At 43.6% G+C, this 17,316-nt stretch overlaps 1 protein-coding gene across 1 annotated transcript in view; it reads right to left on the bottom strand.

Moving 5' to 3' along the window:
- Window positions 1–17,316, bottom strand: part of CDH13 (cadherin 13) — a 916,091-nt gene that overhangs the window by 399,952 nt on the left and 498,823 nt on the right. The window lies entirely within an intron of this gene.

Here is a 17,316-nt window from a genome sequence, read left to right as displayed (position 1 = left end):
GCATGGCCTCTCATCTCTCACAATATCTTACCCACTGCTCCAGGCCATGATGTGGTTTCTGTTTCGTGCCAGCTCCATATTCTGTGTCTCTGCTCTCTGCATGCTTCCTGGCTGTGGGCATAGGGGGGCGGCGCCTGAACTCTCTGGTTCTTATAGGAATCAGGTGCACCTGTCTAATCTGTTCCTGATCAATTACCAAGAGGCCTCCAGTATTTAGTGCAGCACCACCCAGTGGACTGGGCCTGTGCAATGTGTTAGCTCAGTTTGTGTTTAGCTTCTGAGTTTGCCAGGCCTTGCTCTGTGTTACTCCCTCTCTAGAGGCTTTTCTCAGTGTTCTTGCCTTGATCTTGTTGTCTGCCCTCCAGGAGGCAGAATATCCTGGTCCCTGTGACTTTGTTCTTGTTCCTTTTCTGAACTTAGTCTTTTCTCGGTCCCCTTGTCTGTGGCTTCCTTCCCTTCTGTGTGTTTCCTTGTGTTCTCAGTCTGCTTTCGCTCTGCACTCTTGCGGCTCTGCCTGCTCTGTACTTTTGTGGCTTTACCTCTGCTCCGCACTCCTGCGGTTCTGTTCCGTTCTACTCTGCTCCGCTCCTGCTGCAGAATCTCTTGCTGCAGCTCCTCTCTGCATTCCTTGCGGTTCTGTTCTGCTTAGCTTCTGCTGCAGCAGTAACTCTTACTGCAGCTCCTCTCCGCATTCCTTGCGGTTCTGCTCTGCTTTGCTGCAGAAACCTCTTGCTGCAGCTCCTCTCCACATTCCTTGTGGCTCCGTTCTGCTTAGCTTCCGCTGCTGCAGTAATCTCTGGCTGCAGCTCCTCTCCGCATTCCTTGCGGTTCTGCTCTGCTAAGCTTTTGTTGCTACGCTATTTCTTGCTGCCCTTCTGCTTCTATCTGCAGCCTTGCACTTCTCTTTCTGTGTGAACAGGTCCCAACTTGTTCCTTCATACTTCTTTCCTTTCTTCTTATTTCCTTATCTGCACCTCCAGTGTGAACAGGTCCCTACCTGTTCCTTCATACACCACACCTTCATACACCATGCCTGCCAGGCCTGTGTTCTCTGCCATGCCCGCCAGGCCTGTGTTCTCTGCCGTGCCTGCCAGCCCTGTGTTCTCTGCCATGCCTGCCAGTCCTGTGTTCTCTGCCATGCCTGCCAGCTCTGTGTTCTCTGCTGTGCCTGCCAGCCCTGTGTTCTCTGCCATGCCTGCCAGCCCTGTGTTCTCTGCCGTACCTGCCAGCCCACTGTTCTCTGCCAGCCCTGTGTCTCAGCCGTGCCAGCCTACTCATCTGAGTTTCAGCTGTGCTCTTCTGCCAGTCCTGCCTGATGCCCGCACCTGTCCTACTGTTCCTGTTCTCCAAGTGGGATCAGCAGCCACAGCCAGACACCACCCTGGAGTAGCACTTGACAGCTGCCTGCTGCACAAGCCTGACCTCACCATCAGAGGCTCCAGTGAAAACCCAGGCAGCTGTCATAGTCACGCCCCTTCCAGGGTAGTCTGGTTTGTGGCACAGTGGGGCCACAAACCCCCCAAGCTCACGCCCACCTGTCAGGGCATGAGCGTGACAGTGAGTGCAGCTCTGGAGTATAATACAGGATGTAACTCAGGATCAGTAATGTAATGTATGTGCACAGTGACTGCACCAGCAGAATAGTGAGGGCAGCTCTGGAGTATAATACAGGATGTAACACAGGATCAGTAATGTAATGTATGTACACAGTGATTGCACCAGCAGAATACTGAGGGCAGCTCTGGAGTATAATACAGGATGTAACTCAGGATCAGTAATGTAATGTATGTGCACAGTGAGTGCACCAGCAGAAAAGTGAGGGCAGCTCTGGAGTATAATACAGGATGTAACTCAGGATCAGTAATGTAATGTATGTACACAGTGACTGCACCAGCAGAATAGTGAGTGCAGCTCTGAAGCATAATACAGGATGTATCTCTGGATCAGTAATGTAATGTATGTACACAGTTACTACACCAGCAGAATAGTGAGCGCAGCTCTGCGGTATAATACAGGATATAACTTAGGATCAGTACTGTAATGCATGTACACAGTGACTGCACTAGCAGAATAGTGAGTTCAGCTCTGGGGTATAATACAGAAGGTAACTCAGGATCAGTAATGTAATGTATGTACACAGTGACTGCACCAGCAGAATAGTGAGTGCAGCTCTGAAGCATAATACAGGATGTAACTCAGGATCAGTAATGTAATGTATGTACACAGTTACTACACCAGCAGAATAGTGAGCGCAGCTCTGCGGTATAATACAGGATATAACTCAGGATCAGTACTGTAATGCATGTACACAGTGACTGCACCAGCAGAATAGTGAGTTCAGCTCTGGGGTATAATACAGGATGTAACTCAGGATCAGTAATGTAATGTATGTACACAGTGACTGCACCAGCAGAATAGTGAGTGCAGCTCTGGGGTATAATACAGGATATAACTCAGGATCAGTACTGTAATGTATGTACACAGTGACTGCACCAGCAGAATAGTGAGTGCAGCTCTGGAGCATAATACAGGATGTAACTCAGGATCAGTAATGTAATGTAATGTATGTACACAGTGACTACACCAGCAGAATAGTGAGCGCAGCTCTGGGGTATAATACAGGATATAACTCAGGATCAGTACTGTAATGCATGTACACAGTGACTGCACCAGCAGAATAGTGAGTTCAGCTCTGGGATATAATACAGGATGTAACTCAGGATGAGTAATGTAATGTATGCACACAGTGACTGCACCAGCAGAATAGTGAGTGCAGCTCTGGAGTATAATACAGGATGTAACTCAGGATCAGTAATGTAATGTATGTACACAGTGACTGCACCAGCAGAATAGTGAGTGCAGCTCTGGGGTATAATACAGGATGTAACTCAGGATCAGTAATGTAATGTATGTACACAGTGACTGCACCAGCAGAATAGTAAGTGCAGCTCTGGGGGATAATACAGGATGTAACTCAGGATGAGTAATGTTATGTATGTACACAGTGACTGCACCAGCAGAATAGTGAGTGCAGCTCTGGGGTATAATACAGGATGTAACTCAGGATCAGTAATGTTATGTATGTACACAGTGACTGCACCAGCAGAATAGTGAGTGCAGCTCTGGGGTAAATGCAGGATCTAATGTAATGTATGTGCTCAGTGACTCAGCTCTTTATTTAGAATTACTGACCCCCCAGGGGAACATGAGGTGAAGTACTGCCCTCTGTAGCTACATTACTATCCTGAATAATAGACTTTTCTTCCCGGCTGTTTGTGTTTTAAGTCACCGGTAAAATGATCTGTTCACATGCCCCCTGAGAAGGACGATGATGACGGCTGCCAAGTTGTTCATTCCTGCGGCTGATGCATATGTTGTCGGTGTTTATATCAGTCTGATGGGAGCGTTGCTCTGGATGTGACTCAGCCAAATATTTATAAGTAAAGGACATAAAACTTCAGTGCGCTAAATTTTTAAAAAATAATTCCTTGTCGCCAGGATCCGGAGACTAGAAGATTGTAGGACTGAAGGAGAGAAAAGTCTGCTAAAGACACAAGGATAAATATGGGCACTGAAGAGACATTGCCGAAGATCTGGGGGTCCCAGTGTGGAATTTACTCTAGGGGGTGTGCAGTCTACATAGCAATCTGCAGTCCCAAACTGCCAGATGTTCTATAGCACTAGATGCGGTGTTATCAGTGCGACACTGAAAACTAAGACGAAGCCTTAATGGGGCCGAGCTGCAAAACAATGTGGATAATAAATATATCAAGAAAGTGAATATCTTGAAATGAATATATGTTAAATCTATAGAGGGGTGAAGAGGAAATAGCTAAAAATATAAATTAATTGATACATGAAAAATTGTTAAAATTTATACATTAAAAAAGTGGGGGGAAAACACAAAGGAAAGTTGATGACAAACATATCAGGTAAAGGAAAGAGCTGTATATACAGATAGATAATAGATAGATAATAGATAATAGATAGATAATATACAGATAATAGATAGACAGACAACAGATAGATATAGAGGATAGATAGATAATAGAGAATAGATAGATAGATGATAGATAGATAATAGATAGATGATAGATAGATAGATAGATAGATAGATAGATAAATAATATATATAGATAACAGATAGATAATAGATAGATAGATAATAGATAGATGGATAGATAGATAAATAATATATATAGATAACAGATAGATAATAGATAGATAGATAATAGATAGATGGATAGATAGATAAATAGATAGATAGGTAGATAAATAGATAGATAGATAGATAGATAATAGATAGATAGATAGATAGATAGATAGATAGATAATAGTTAGATGGATAATAGATAGTTGGACAATAGATAGATAGATAGATAGATAGATAGATAGATAGATAGATAGATAGATAGATAATAGATAGACAGATAGATAATAGATAGATAGATGGATAATAGATATTTTTCCAATTTGACCCCTTGAGAAAGCCAAAGGTGAAACGCATATCTGAGCTCTTTAGGCTACTTTCACACATCAGGTTTTCAGTGTCAGGCTAAATCCGGCTAATTTTCAAAAAACCGAATCAGGCGAATGTTGCCGCTGGATCAGGTTTTTTTCCCCATAGACTTGTATTAGTGCCGGATTGCACCGGATGACATTGTGTTTCGTCCGGTTTTCGCCGGATCCGGCAAATCTGCAGCTTCCGGTTTCTTGAAAAAACGTCCATAGCAACGTTTGCTAGAATGGAAGCCTATGGGAGCCGCAAGGTGCCGGGTCCGGTAAAAGGCGGATCCGGCGGCCTGATCCGTTTTTTTAAACTGATCATGCTCCAAATTTTTTTTTTAGCCAATAATCTAGATATGCTAGCCGGATCCGTAAAAAAAATGGATCCGTTGCATCAGTTTTTCACAATCTGCGCCGGATCCAGTTTTTTCAACATTCGCCGGATTTAGCCTGACACTGAAAACCTGATGTGTGAAAGTAGCCTTGTGTTGATCTCTTTTAATTATGGTGTGTACATATATGCCTATCTATTATCTATCCTTCTATCTATTATTTATCTATTATTTCTATATCTATCTGTTATATCCATCTATCTATCTATCTATCTATCTATCTATCTATCTATCTATCATTTATTATATACATAACTGTCATGATTCTCAATGGCGAGAGAACATAGCCCAGCATATATGAGAACTAGCTCTTGGAAGATGGAAACTATACTGACCATGAACTAAACCTGCCGCACAACTAGAAGTGGCCGGGTAGCATGCCTACGTTTTTTAACCCTAGATGCCCAGCGCCAGCCGGAGAACTACCTAATCCTAGCAGAGGAAAAGACAGTCCTGGCTCACCTCTAGAGAAATTTTCCCAAAAGGCAGACAGAGGCTCCCACATATATTGGCGGTGATTTTAGATGAAATGACAAACGTAGTATGAAAATAGGTTTAGCAAAATCGAGGTCCGCTTTCTAGATAGCAGGAAGACAGAAAGGACACTTTCATGGTCAGCAGAAAACCCTATCAAAACACCATCCAGAAATTCCTTTAAGACTCTAGCATTAACTCATAACACCAGAGTGGCAATTTCCGATCACAAGAGCTTTCCAGACACAGTAACGAAACAGCAGCTGTGAACAGGAACAAAATGCAAAAACACACAAGGACAAAAGTCCAACTTAGCTGGGAGTTGTCTAGTAGCAGGAACAAGCACAGAAGGCTTCTGATTACATTGTTGACCGGCAAGAAACTGACAGAGGAGCAAGGTTATATAGCGACTCCCACATCCTGATAGGAGCAGGTGAACAGAGGGGATGATGCACACAAGTTCAGTTCCACAAGTGGCCACCGGGGGAGCCCAGAATCCAATTTCACAACAGTACCCCCCCCTCAAGGAGGGGGCACCGAACCCTCACCAGAACCACCAGGGCGATCAGGATGAGCCCTATGAAAGGCACGGACAAGATCGGAGGCATGAACATCAGAGGCAGTGACCCAAGAATTATCCTCCTGACCGTATCCCTTCCATTTGACCAGATACTGGAGTCTCCGTCTGGAAACACGAGAGTCTAAGATCTTTTCCACAACGTACTCCAACTCACCCTCAACCAACACCGGAGCAGGAGGCTCAACGGAAGGCACAACCGGTACCTCATACCTGCGCAACAATGACCGATGAAAAACATTATGAATCGAAAAGGATGCAGGGAGGTCCAAACGGAAGGACACAGGGTTAAGAATCTCCAATATCTTGTACGGGCCGATGAACCGAGGCTTAAACTTAGGAGAAGAAACCCTCATAGGGACAAAACGAGAAGACAACCACACCAAGTCCCCAACACAAAGCCGAGGACCAACACGACGACGGCGGTTGGCAAAAAGCTGAGTCTTCTCCTGGGACAACTTCAAATTGTCCACCACCTGCCCCCAAATCTGATGCAACCTCTCCACCACAGCATCCACTCCAGGACAATCCGAAGATTCCACTTGACCGGAGGAAAATCGAGGATGAAACCCCAAATTACAGAAAAACGGGGACACCAAGGTGGCAGAGCTGGCCCGATTATTGAGGGCGAACTCCGCCAAAGGCAAAAAAGCAACCCAATCATCCTGATCCGCAGACACAAAACACCTCAAATATGTCTCCAAGGTCTGATTAGTCCGCTCGGTCTGGCCATTAGTCTGAGGATGGAAAGCAGACGAAAAAGACAAATCTATGCCCATCCTAGCACAGAATGCCCGCCAAAATCTAGACACGAATTGGGTCCCTCTGTCAGAAACGATATTCTCAGGAATACCATGCAAACGAACAACATTTTGAAAAAACAGAGGAACCAACTCGGAAGAAGAAGGCAACTTAGGCAAGGGAACCAGATGGACCATCTTAGAGAAACGGTCACACACCACCCAGATGACAGACATCTTCTGAGAAACAGGCAGATCCGAAATAAAATCCATCGAGATGTGCGTCCAAGGCCTCTTCAGGATAGGCAAGGGCAACAACAATCCACTAGCCCGAGAACAACAAGGCTTGGCCCGAGCACAAACGTCACAAGACTGCACAAAGCCTCGCACATCTCGTGACAGGGAAGGCCACCAGAAGGACCTTGCCACCAAATCCCTGGTACCAAAGATTCCAGGATGACCTGCCAACGCAGAAGAATGAACCTCAGAGATGACTCTACTGGTCCAATCATCAGGAACAAACAGTCTACCAGGTGGGCAACGATCAGGTCTATCCGCCTGAAACTCCTGCAAGGCCCGCCGCAGGTCTGGAGAAACGGCAGACAATATCACTCCATCTTTAAGGATACCTGTGGGCTCAGAATTACCAGGGGAGTCAGGCTCAAAACTCCTAGAAAGGGCATCCACCTTAACATTCTTAGAACCCGGTAGGTACGACACCACAAAATTAAACCGAGAGAAAAACAACGACCAGCGCGCCTGTCTAGGATTCAGGCGCCTGGCAGACTCAAGGTAAATTAAATTTTTGTGGTGAGTCAATACCACCACCTGATGTCTGGCCCCCTCAAGCCAGTGACGCCACTCCTCAAAAGCCCACTTCATGGCCAAAAGCTCCCGATTCCCAATATCATAATTCCGCTCGGCGGGCGAAAATTTACGGGAAAAAAAAGCACAAGGTCTCATCACGGAGCAGTCGGAACTTCTCTGCGACAACACCGCCCCAGCTCCGATTTCAGAAGCGTCGACCTCAACCTGAAAAGGAAGAGCAACATCAGGCTGACGCAACACTGGGGCGGAAGAAAAGCGGCGCTTGAGCTCCCGAAAGGCCTCCACAGCATCAGGGGACCAATCAGCAACATCAGCACCCTTCTTAGTCAAATCAGTCAATGGTTTTACAACATCAGAAAAACCAGCAATAAATCGACGATAAAAGTTAGCAAAGCCCAAAAATTTCTGAAGACTCTTAAGAGAAGAGGGTTGCGTCCAATCACCAATAGCCTGAACCTTGACAGGATCCATCTCGATGGAAGAGGGGGAAAAAATGTATCCCAAGAAAGAAATCTTTTGAACCCCAAAAACACACTTAGAACCCTTCACACACAAGGAATTAGACCGCAAAACCTGAAAAACCCTCCTGACCTGCTGGACATGAGAGTCCCAGTCATCCGAAAAAATCAGAATATCATCCAGATAAACAATCATAAATTTATCCAAATAATCGCGGAAAATGTCATGCATAAAGGACTGGAAGACTGAAGGGGCATTTGAAAGACCAAAAGGCATCACCAAATACTCAAAATGGCCCTCGGGCGTATTAAATGCGGTTTTCCACTCATCCCCCTGCTTGATTCGCACCAAATTATACGCCCCACGGAGATCAATCTTAGAGAACCACTTGGCCCCCTTTATACGAGCAAACAAATCAGTAAGCAGTGGTAACGGATATTGATATTTAACCGTGATTTTATTCAAAAGTCGATAATCAATACACGGCCTCAAAGAGCCGTCTTTCTTAGACACAAAGAAAAAACCGGCTCCTAAGGGAGATGACGAAGGACGAATATGTCCCTTTTCCAAGGACTCCTTTATATATTATCGCATAGCAGCGTGTTCAGGCACAGACAGATTAAATAAACGACCCTTAGGGTATTTACTACCCGGAATCAAGTCTATGGCACAATCGCACTCCCGGTGCGGAGGTAGTGAACCAACCTTGGGTTCTTCAAAAACGTCACGAAAGTCAGACAAGAATTCAGGAATCTCAGAGGGAATAGATGATGAAATGGAAACCAAAGGTACGTCCCCATGAGTTCCTTTACATCCCCAGCTTAACACAGACATAGCTCTCCAGTCGAGGACTGGGTTATGAGATTGCAGCCATGGCAATCCCAGCACCAAAACATCATGTAGATTATACAGCACCAGAAAGCGAATAACCTCCTGGTGATCCGGATTAACACGCATAGTCACTTGTGTCCAGTATTGTGGTTTATTACTAGCCAATGGGGTGGAGTCAATCCCTTTCAGAGGTATCGGAGCCTCCAGTGGCTCCAAATCATACCCACAGCGTTTGGCAAAGGACCAATCCATAAGACTCAAAGCAGCGCCAGAGTCGACATAGGCGTCCGCGGTAATAGATGACAAAGAACAAATCAGGGTCACAGATAGAATAAACTTAGACTGTAAAGTGCTAATTGAAACAGACTTGTCAGGCTTCTTAGTACGCTTAAAGCATGCTGATATAACATGAGTTGAATCACCACAATAGAAGCACAACCCATTTTTTCGTCTAAAATTCTGCCGCTCGCTTCTGGACAGAATTCTATCACATTGCATATTTTCTGGCGTTTTCTCAGTAGACACCGCCAAATGGTGCACAGGTTTGCGCTCCCGCAGACGCCTATCGATCTGAATAGCCATCGTCATGGACTCATTCAGACTCGCAGGCACAGGGAACCCCACCATAACATCCTTAATGGCATCAGAGAGACCTTCTCTGAAAATCGCCGCCAGGGCGCACTCATTCCACTGAGTAAGCACAGACCATTTGCGGAATTTTTGGCAGTATATTTCAGCTTCATCTTGCCCCTGAGACAAGGACATCAAGGCCTTTTCCGCCTGAAGCTCTAAATGAGGTTCCTCATAAAGCAACCCCAAGGCCAGAAAAAACGCATCCACATTGAGCAACGCAGGATCCCCTGGTGCCAATGCAAAAGCCCAGTCTTGAGGGTCGCCCCGGAGCAAGGAAATTACAATCCTGACCTGCTGTGCAGGGTCTCCGGCAGAGCGAGACTTCAGGGACAAAAACAATTTGCAATTATTTTTAAAATTTTGAAAGTGAGATCTATTCCCCGAGAAGAATTCAGGCAAAGGAATTCTAGGCTCAGACATAGGTGCATGAACAACAAAATCTTGCAAATTTTGTACCTTTGTGGCGAGATTATTCAAACCTGTAGCTACACTCTGAAGATCCATTTGAAACAGGTGAACACAGAGCCATTCAAGGATTAGAAGGAGAGAAAGAGAGGAAGGCTGCAGTATAGGCAGACTAGCAAGTGATTCAATTAAGAGCACACTCAGAACTAGAGGAAAAAAAAAAAAATTGTAGCAGACTTCTTTTTTCTCTCCTTTCTCAGCCAGTAATTTAACCCTTTTTTGGTCCGGTCAAACTGTCATGATTCTCAATGGCGAGAGAACATAGCCCAGCATATATGAGAACTAGCTCTTGGAAGATGGAAACTATACTGACCATGAACTAAACCTGCCGCACAACTAGAAGTGGCCGGGTAGCATGCCTACGTTTTTTAACCCTAGATGCCCAGCGCCAGCCGGAGAACTACCTAATCCTAGCAGAGGAAAAGACAGTCCTGGCTCACCTCTAGAGAAATTTTCCCAAAAGGCAGACAGAGGCCCCCACATATATTGGCGGTGATTTTAGATGAAATGACAAACGTAGTATGAAAATAGGTTTAGCAAAATCGAGGTCCGCTTTCTAGATAGCAGGAAGACAGAAAGGACACTTTCATGGTCAGCAGAAAACCCTATCAAAACACCATCCAGAAATTCCTTTAAGACTCTAGCATTAACTCATAACACCAGAGTGGCAATTTCCGATCACAAGAGCTTTCCAGACACAGTAACGAAACAGCAGCTGTGAACAGGAACAAAATGCAAAAACACACAAGGACAAAAGTCCAACTTAGCTGGGAGTTGTCTAGTAGCAGGAACAAGCACAGAAGGCTTCTGATTACATTGTTGACCAGCAAGAAACTGACAGAGGAGCAAGGTTATATAGCGACTCCCACATCCTGATAGGAGCAGGTGAACAGAGGGGATGATGCACACAAGTTCAATTCCACAAGTGGCCACCGGGGGAGCCCAGAATCCAATTTCACAACACATAACATAATTAAAAGAGATTAACACAAACATCAGGACCCCAGGGCTCCGTCATACGTTTCGCCTTTGGCTTTCTCAAGTGGTCAAATTGGAATAATGTTGCGAAATTGAAGCTGGATGGATCCAATAAACAGACCAGCCTCAGCGCAGCACTTACAAACTCTATAGCAAAAAACTTCTAAGTGCGTGCTCCTTGCCTACCAGCCCGGCCACCTCTGATAGACTGCCAAGGTGGCTGGTAGCCTAGTCCTGGAGCTGTCAGCTGTAAAAAATTAAAAATCCTTCTGTTTTGGAGATCCGAAAGGATTTTTAATAAGAGTTAAATCGCGTTGTAATCACTCAAAGCCAAATTATAAAAAAAGAGGAAGGAAGACGCGCATCGGTCAGTGGAAAACTTCGCGCGTTGATGTGAAGAATTGCCATCTCCTTTGATGCCGCTTACGTGAGCGCTCAGATTTCCAAGATGGGATTTTATTTAATGTTTAATGGGGAGAAAATTGTAATTACTTATAAAATCGGGAGTTATATTCTCTTTCTGCCGCTTTTATCTGCTCGCTTCATAAATATTTTAAAGCTTTAAAAGGTAATATTCATCTCTCAGGGAGCAATGAGGCTATAACCCCTGGCGGGGCATCGAAGAGATTCTTCACCCAAATGTTTCCAATCAATAAACCATGGAATATCACAAAATTAATCAATACACAACAGAAAAAAAAAAGTTTCTGGGGTCCACAAATGCAAATTAATAAAACTAAAACTCTGAGTAAATTCTGATAAATATAAAAAGTATTCTCACTGAAATCCGGTTGGTGAGATCTAAAAAAAAAAAAAAAATTATATATATATCCGCGCGGAGCAATAGTCTCTGATGGAAAACAAAGCACTTAATGCGAGGTTATTGGAAAATGGGTGGGTGTCCGTAATAAACGTGTGTAAAGCCGTCGTGCTGTTTAATTCTATTTAATCCAAAAAAGCCATTAATAAAGAGACAAAAACTCGGATAATTGGATAATTGGATAAATAATGTATCTTTTTTTTTCCGTTTGGGTAAAGTATTCAGCACGCGGTGACATTTCACGGGAATTAGTGTAAATACGGCCGCCCTTGTATAGTCAACTGATGTCTGCTCTCATCTTTCCAAATAAGTTTTTTTTGCGATATTGTAATTTCTGCTATTTCCCATCCCTTTAAATGAGCAATAAATACTATATGGCAACTACAACTCCCAGCATGTCCCGATTGCTTCAGGAGTTATAATGTTTCTCTGTGCACTACTAGGGGATTGACCACTTGGGACATTATTATTTTTACTTAAATACATGTATTTATGGGTAAAAAAAAATGTTTGCACTTGGGTGCCATTGAAAATTTCACACAATTTGGCTTTTATAGGTTTTTCTTTTCTTGCACTTTCTACTTTGATGAGATCTGTGGTCATAAATCAGCTGAAAAGAGCTAAATAAAAAACTTAAGAGTTAGGAACTCTTCTGTCAAACCATCAAAACACCTTCAAACCCTTCTCTATAGACTTAACTGTTCTTAGCTCCTAAAGTGCCCAAGGGTGTACTACTGTAAATTGCTCAGGAAGATTAATACACATCTTGATACACTCCTGTGTGTAGGATATAAGGTATAAATATCAACTCGCTCATCTAATGCTGCCCGGTCTCTACTTTCTGGACTCCTCTTAAAATGAAGTTTAATGCCACCCAACCAATCTGGGTAAGATGGGTTAATTGGCTAGGTGGGCATTTCTTAGAATTTCCTGCCGAACTAAGAAGTAGAAACTACCAAGTGGCCGGTAAGCATTAGAACAGGAGTGGCAAGAGACTTTAAGAAAAATCACTGACCCTTTTGTCCAACTTTTTTTCACACACTGAACAATACTATTAAGGGTCGGTATGGGGACCTCTTAACTTATGTGTTTTTTAGGTGTATCCATATACATGGCCCACCCAGGTGTTTCCATATAAATGGCCCACCATGTAGATCGGTGGGATTCTGAGACCTGAGACCCCCAATTATGGTTCAAATGGCCTCGAGTATAAACCTTTTTTATTTATCTAACTTTACACTTAAATTTATTTACTGTTTTTTTTAGTTATTCTTGTTCTATATGGAGTGGAATCAGCTCCATAGATCTGAGCCGTAAATATACGGTGGATGTCAGGAATGGGTTAAAGACAAGTATATGTCTGCCTAAATCTTTGGCGAGAACTTAAATGAATTGTTGAGCTCTGTTGGATTTCGAAGGATCATTCTTAAAACCATTTCTTCAATATTTCTACAACTAATAACGTTTTCTCTTTCTACTAACGGAAGACTATACTCTCTGCAATCATTGGAGTTCCCACTTTGGATCATTCCTTTTTTGATAAAGTTTCCCACTGCTCAGAATCCCAACGATCATCTGTGTACAATTTTTTAGCAGCGCCACCCCAGGTGAGAATGAAGAATTACATTCCAATCAATATGCTGCCTGTGTAACAAAGGACAGGGCAAGGTCCTCCAGAGTGAGAGACACGCTTGGTAAACACCTTTCTTTGGTCAATAGATGAGTTTCCTTTTCCGAACTTAGAATTCAGTAAGAAGATACATGGAAATGAGTTTTATAAATTCAACACTCCCTTTTAAAATCCCAAGGGGGTAAAAAAAAAATCTAGTTAATGACAAATTTCTCCTGTACTTTCTGAGCCTTTGACCCTTGGAGGCAACAAGTCTCAAGAATAGGATTTGCTCTGCCTGTAAGGGCTCCATTATCGTGAGGGATGATTTAAATATGGAGGAACCAGGTATCAATTCCTCTCCAGTCTAATGACGGCAGGATAATCACATTGATAGATACAATGCTGCGGGAATCTGCTTTGTGGCGGAGGTAATAACGCGGCGCTTTATGAATCCAGGAGGCTTGGGGTGCAGAGCAAGGGAGGGGATCATAATTACATTCGTCAGGTCTGAAGACAGAAGAAAACCCATCTCGTAAGGTCAATTAGGACTGCGGTCCGGGAACAATAGACATGGTCTGCCCGTTCTCCTTCTTAGAACAGAAAAATGGGGATTTTTTTTTTTTTTTACATCAACTATTATAAAGTGTTCCAAAAACACATAAAGAAAGCCTCCGCACAGTCACTCATTAGTCAGAAGGAGACGAGGAAGAAAATAATCTGAATTTAAGATTATGCTGAGAATACATGACGTGACTAAGCTCAGAGCCTAGGTGAATAGTCGCGTACATTGTATTATTGGGTCAATCTCTCTCACGCTTATCTATCGAGACAGGGTTTTTATTTTTAGTGATTTGCGTCATGTGCATGCAGCAAAATGGAAGCTTTTGGGACCCTTGCTTTGCTGGGGTTGGGAAGTAGTTAAATTTTAAAAAATATATATTATATTCGACTCTCACCTTGAGAGGTCCCACAGCTTAATACATTTGTGAAGACCTCTTCATTAACCTTAGCCCACTGCTTTCAGAGGCCAACATGGGCAATGCCATGAAGAGACCTTCACAAGGGAACATCACACTGGATTATGGTGTGATGTTACATAATGTATGGTAGCCGGACCCCTCTGGTTTTCATTCTGTTGCACTAACAGTTTGGTGACGCATACTTTTTTTTGGGTGGAACCATTTCTCTAAAAGGAACCATTTTTAACAGGACAAACCCTAGGCCACATGTTACTCATGTTACTGTGAGTAGCCTGCATGGCCTAAATGTACTCCCATGGCCTGCAGCGTCTCCGGACTTGTCTCCATCCAGCACATCTGGGACATCATCGGTTGGTGATGACACAGGAAGCTGCCAGCAGTGGATCTTGATGATTTGCCCAAGTGCATTCAGCAACTGAACGTTCCTCAGATGACCAGTAATAACCTAAGTGACAGCAGCCAAGGCTGGAAGGGCCGAGATTTTTGCACGAGGCTCCGACTCCAGACTGAATACGGTAAATCCAAATGTTTTGAAAATGTTGTTTCTATTTTTTGACCATTTGCAGATTAGTGACGTCTCCATCCTGTGATTTCCATAATTCCACGTCTTCCTTAGTGGTTTTACAATTTCAGTATTTATATCACATGTATACAGTTGTGCACAAAAGTTCACATACCCTGGCAGAATGCTTTCTTAGCCTTTTTTTCAGAGAATATGAATGATCACACCAAAACTTTTTCTCCACTCATGGTTAGTGGTTGAGTGAAGCCATTTATTTTCAAACTACTGTGTTTTCTCTTTTAAAATCATAATGACAACCCAAAACATCCAAATGACCCTGATCAAAAGTTCACATAACCTGGTGATTTTGGCCTGATAACATGCACATAAATTGACACAAATGGGTTTGAATGGATACTAAAAGTAACTGTCACGGGGGTACTGGGTAGACTACAGCTGATTACCCGGGCCCCTGCAATATCCCTCAAACTAGGGAAACCCTGTCTGTCCCTCTCCCAGAGTTTACACTGAAGGTGTGCATGTCTGGGCCGCCAGGCCTGACCCGGAGTCCTGTTTCAGTGCTAAGCTGAAACCTCCACCCGCCACCCAGTGATAAGACCTCTCACCAACCCCTACAGAAAGCACAGACAGGGAAAACTAAAAAACGCACCACGCCGCAGACACACAGGAAAACACTATAATGTGCACAGGGCAAAACAATACAAATATAGGAAGGAGAAATATAACGAAGGATAATACACCACCAGATACGATATTTCCTCTCCTAGACCACCACTCCAGACTGAGATCACCAGGCACAAGACACAAGCTATAATCGGCGACGCCCAAAGCCCAGCAAAACTATTTAAAGGCAATGGGCGTGACTAAGCCTCCAACCCGAGTACCAGCCAGATTAACCCCGGACAATCTGGATCAATCTAGCTGGCGCCACTGAGCATATAGTGGACGAATGAGGAATTACCGCTGTCTGTCGGACGCCCTAGTGTGAACAGCGTCCGACATGACAATAACATACTCACCTGTGACCTGTTTGCTTGTAATCAGTGTGTATGCATAAAAGCTGAGTGAGTTTCTGGGATCCAGACAGACTCTTGCATCTTTCATCCAGCCACTGACTTTCTGGATTGTTAGTCAAGGGGAAAGCAAAAGAATTGTCAATGGATCTATGGGAAATGGTAGTTGAACTGTATAAGTTAGGAAAGAGATACAAAAAGATATCCGAGGAACTGATAATGCCTGTCAGCAGCGTTCAAACTGTGATTAACAAATGGAAAATCAGAAGCTCTGTAAAAACAAAACCACGGTCAGGTAGACCAACAAAAATGTCATCCAAAACTGCCAGGAAAATTGTTCGGGATGCAAAGAAAAACCCACAAATAGCATCAGCTGAAATACAGGGCTCTCTGAAACGTGAAGAAAAATGGGCTGCATGGTCGAGTCGCCAGAAGAAAGCCGTTACTGCGCAAATGCCACAAAGTATCTCGCCTGCAATACACAAAACAGCACAGAGACAAGCCTCGAAACATCTGGAACAAGGTAATTTGGAGTGTTGAGACCAAAATTGAACTTTTTGGCCACAACCATGAAGGTTACATTTGGAGAGAGGTCAACAAGACTTATGATGAAAGGAACACCATTCCTACTATAAATCACGGAGGTGGATCACAGATGTTTTGGGGATAGCACAGGTAACTTGGTTAAAGTTGAAGGAAAGATGAATGCAGCACGTCATCAGCAAATACTGGAGGGAAATTTGCATTTATCAGCCCGGAAGCTGTGCATGGGACGTACTTGAATATTCTAACATGACAACAATCCAAATCACAAGGCCAAGTCGACCTGTCATTGGCTACTGCAGAACAAAGTGAAGGTTCAGGAGTGGCCATCTCAGTCTCCAGACCTCAATATCATTGAGCCACTCTGGGGACATAACAAGGGTGCAGTTCATGCTAGACAGCCCATGCATTTACAGGAATTGGAGGTTTTTTGCCAAGAGGAGTGGGCAGCTTTACCATCTGAGTTTTGGTGCTATCATTCACATTCTCTGAAAAAAGGCCAAGAAAGCAAAAATTCTGTCAGGGTATGTAAACTTTTGAGCACAACTGTAAATATATATATATGTATATATGTGTATATATATATACTGCTCAAAAAAATAAAGGGAACACTTAAACAACAGAATATAACTCCAAGTAAATCAAACTTCTGTGAAATCAAACTGTCCACTTAGGAAGCAACACTGATTAACAATCAATTTCACATGCTGTTGTGCAAATGGAATAGACAACAGATGGAATTTATTGGCAATTATCAAGACACCCTCAATAAAGGAGTGGTTCTGCAGGTGGGGACCACAGACCACATCTCAGTACCAATGCTTTCTGGCTGATGTTTTGATCACTTTTGAATGTTGGTTGTGCTTTCACACTCGTGGTAGCATGAGACGGACTCTACAACCCACACAAGTGGCTCAGATAGTGCAGCTCATTCAAGATGGC

Source organism: Ranitomeya variabilis, chromosome 2, assembly GCF_051348905.1.
Source record: "Ranitomeya variabilis isolate aRanVar5 chromosome 2, aRanVar5.hap1, whole genome shotgun sequence".
Lineage (NCBI taxonomy): Eukaryota > Metazoa > Chordata > Amphibia > Anura > Dendrobatidae > Ranitomeya > Ranitomeya variabilis.
Note: the sequence above shows the minus strand (reverse complement) of the source record. Positions and strands in the feature narration are given on the sequence as shown.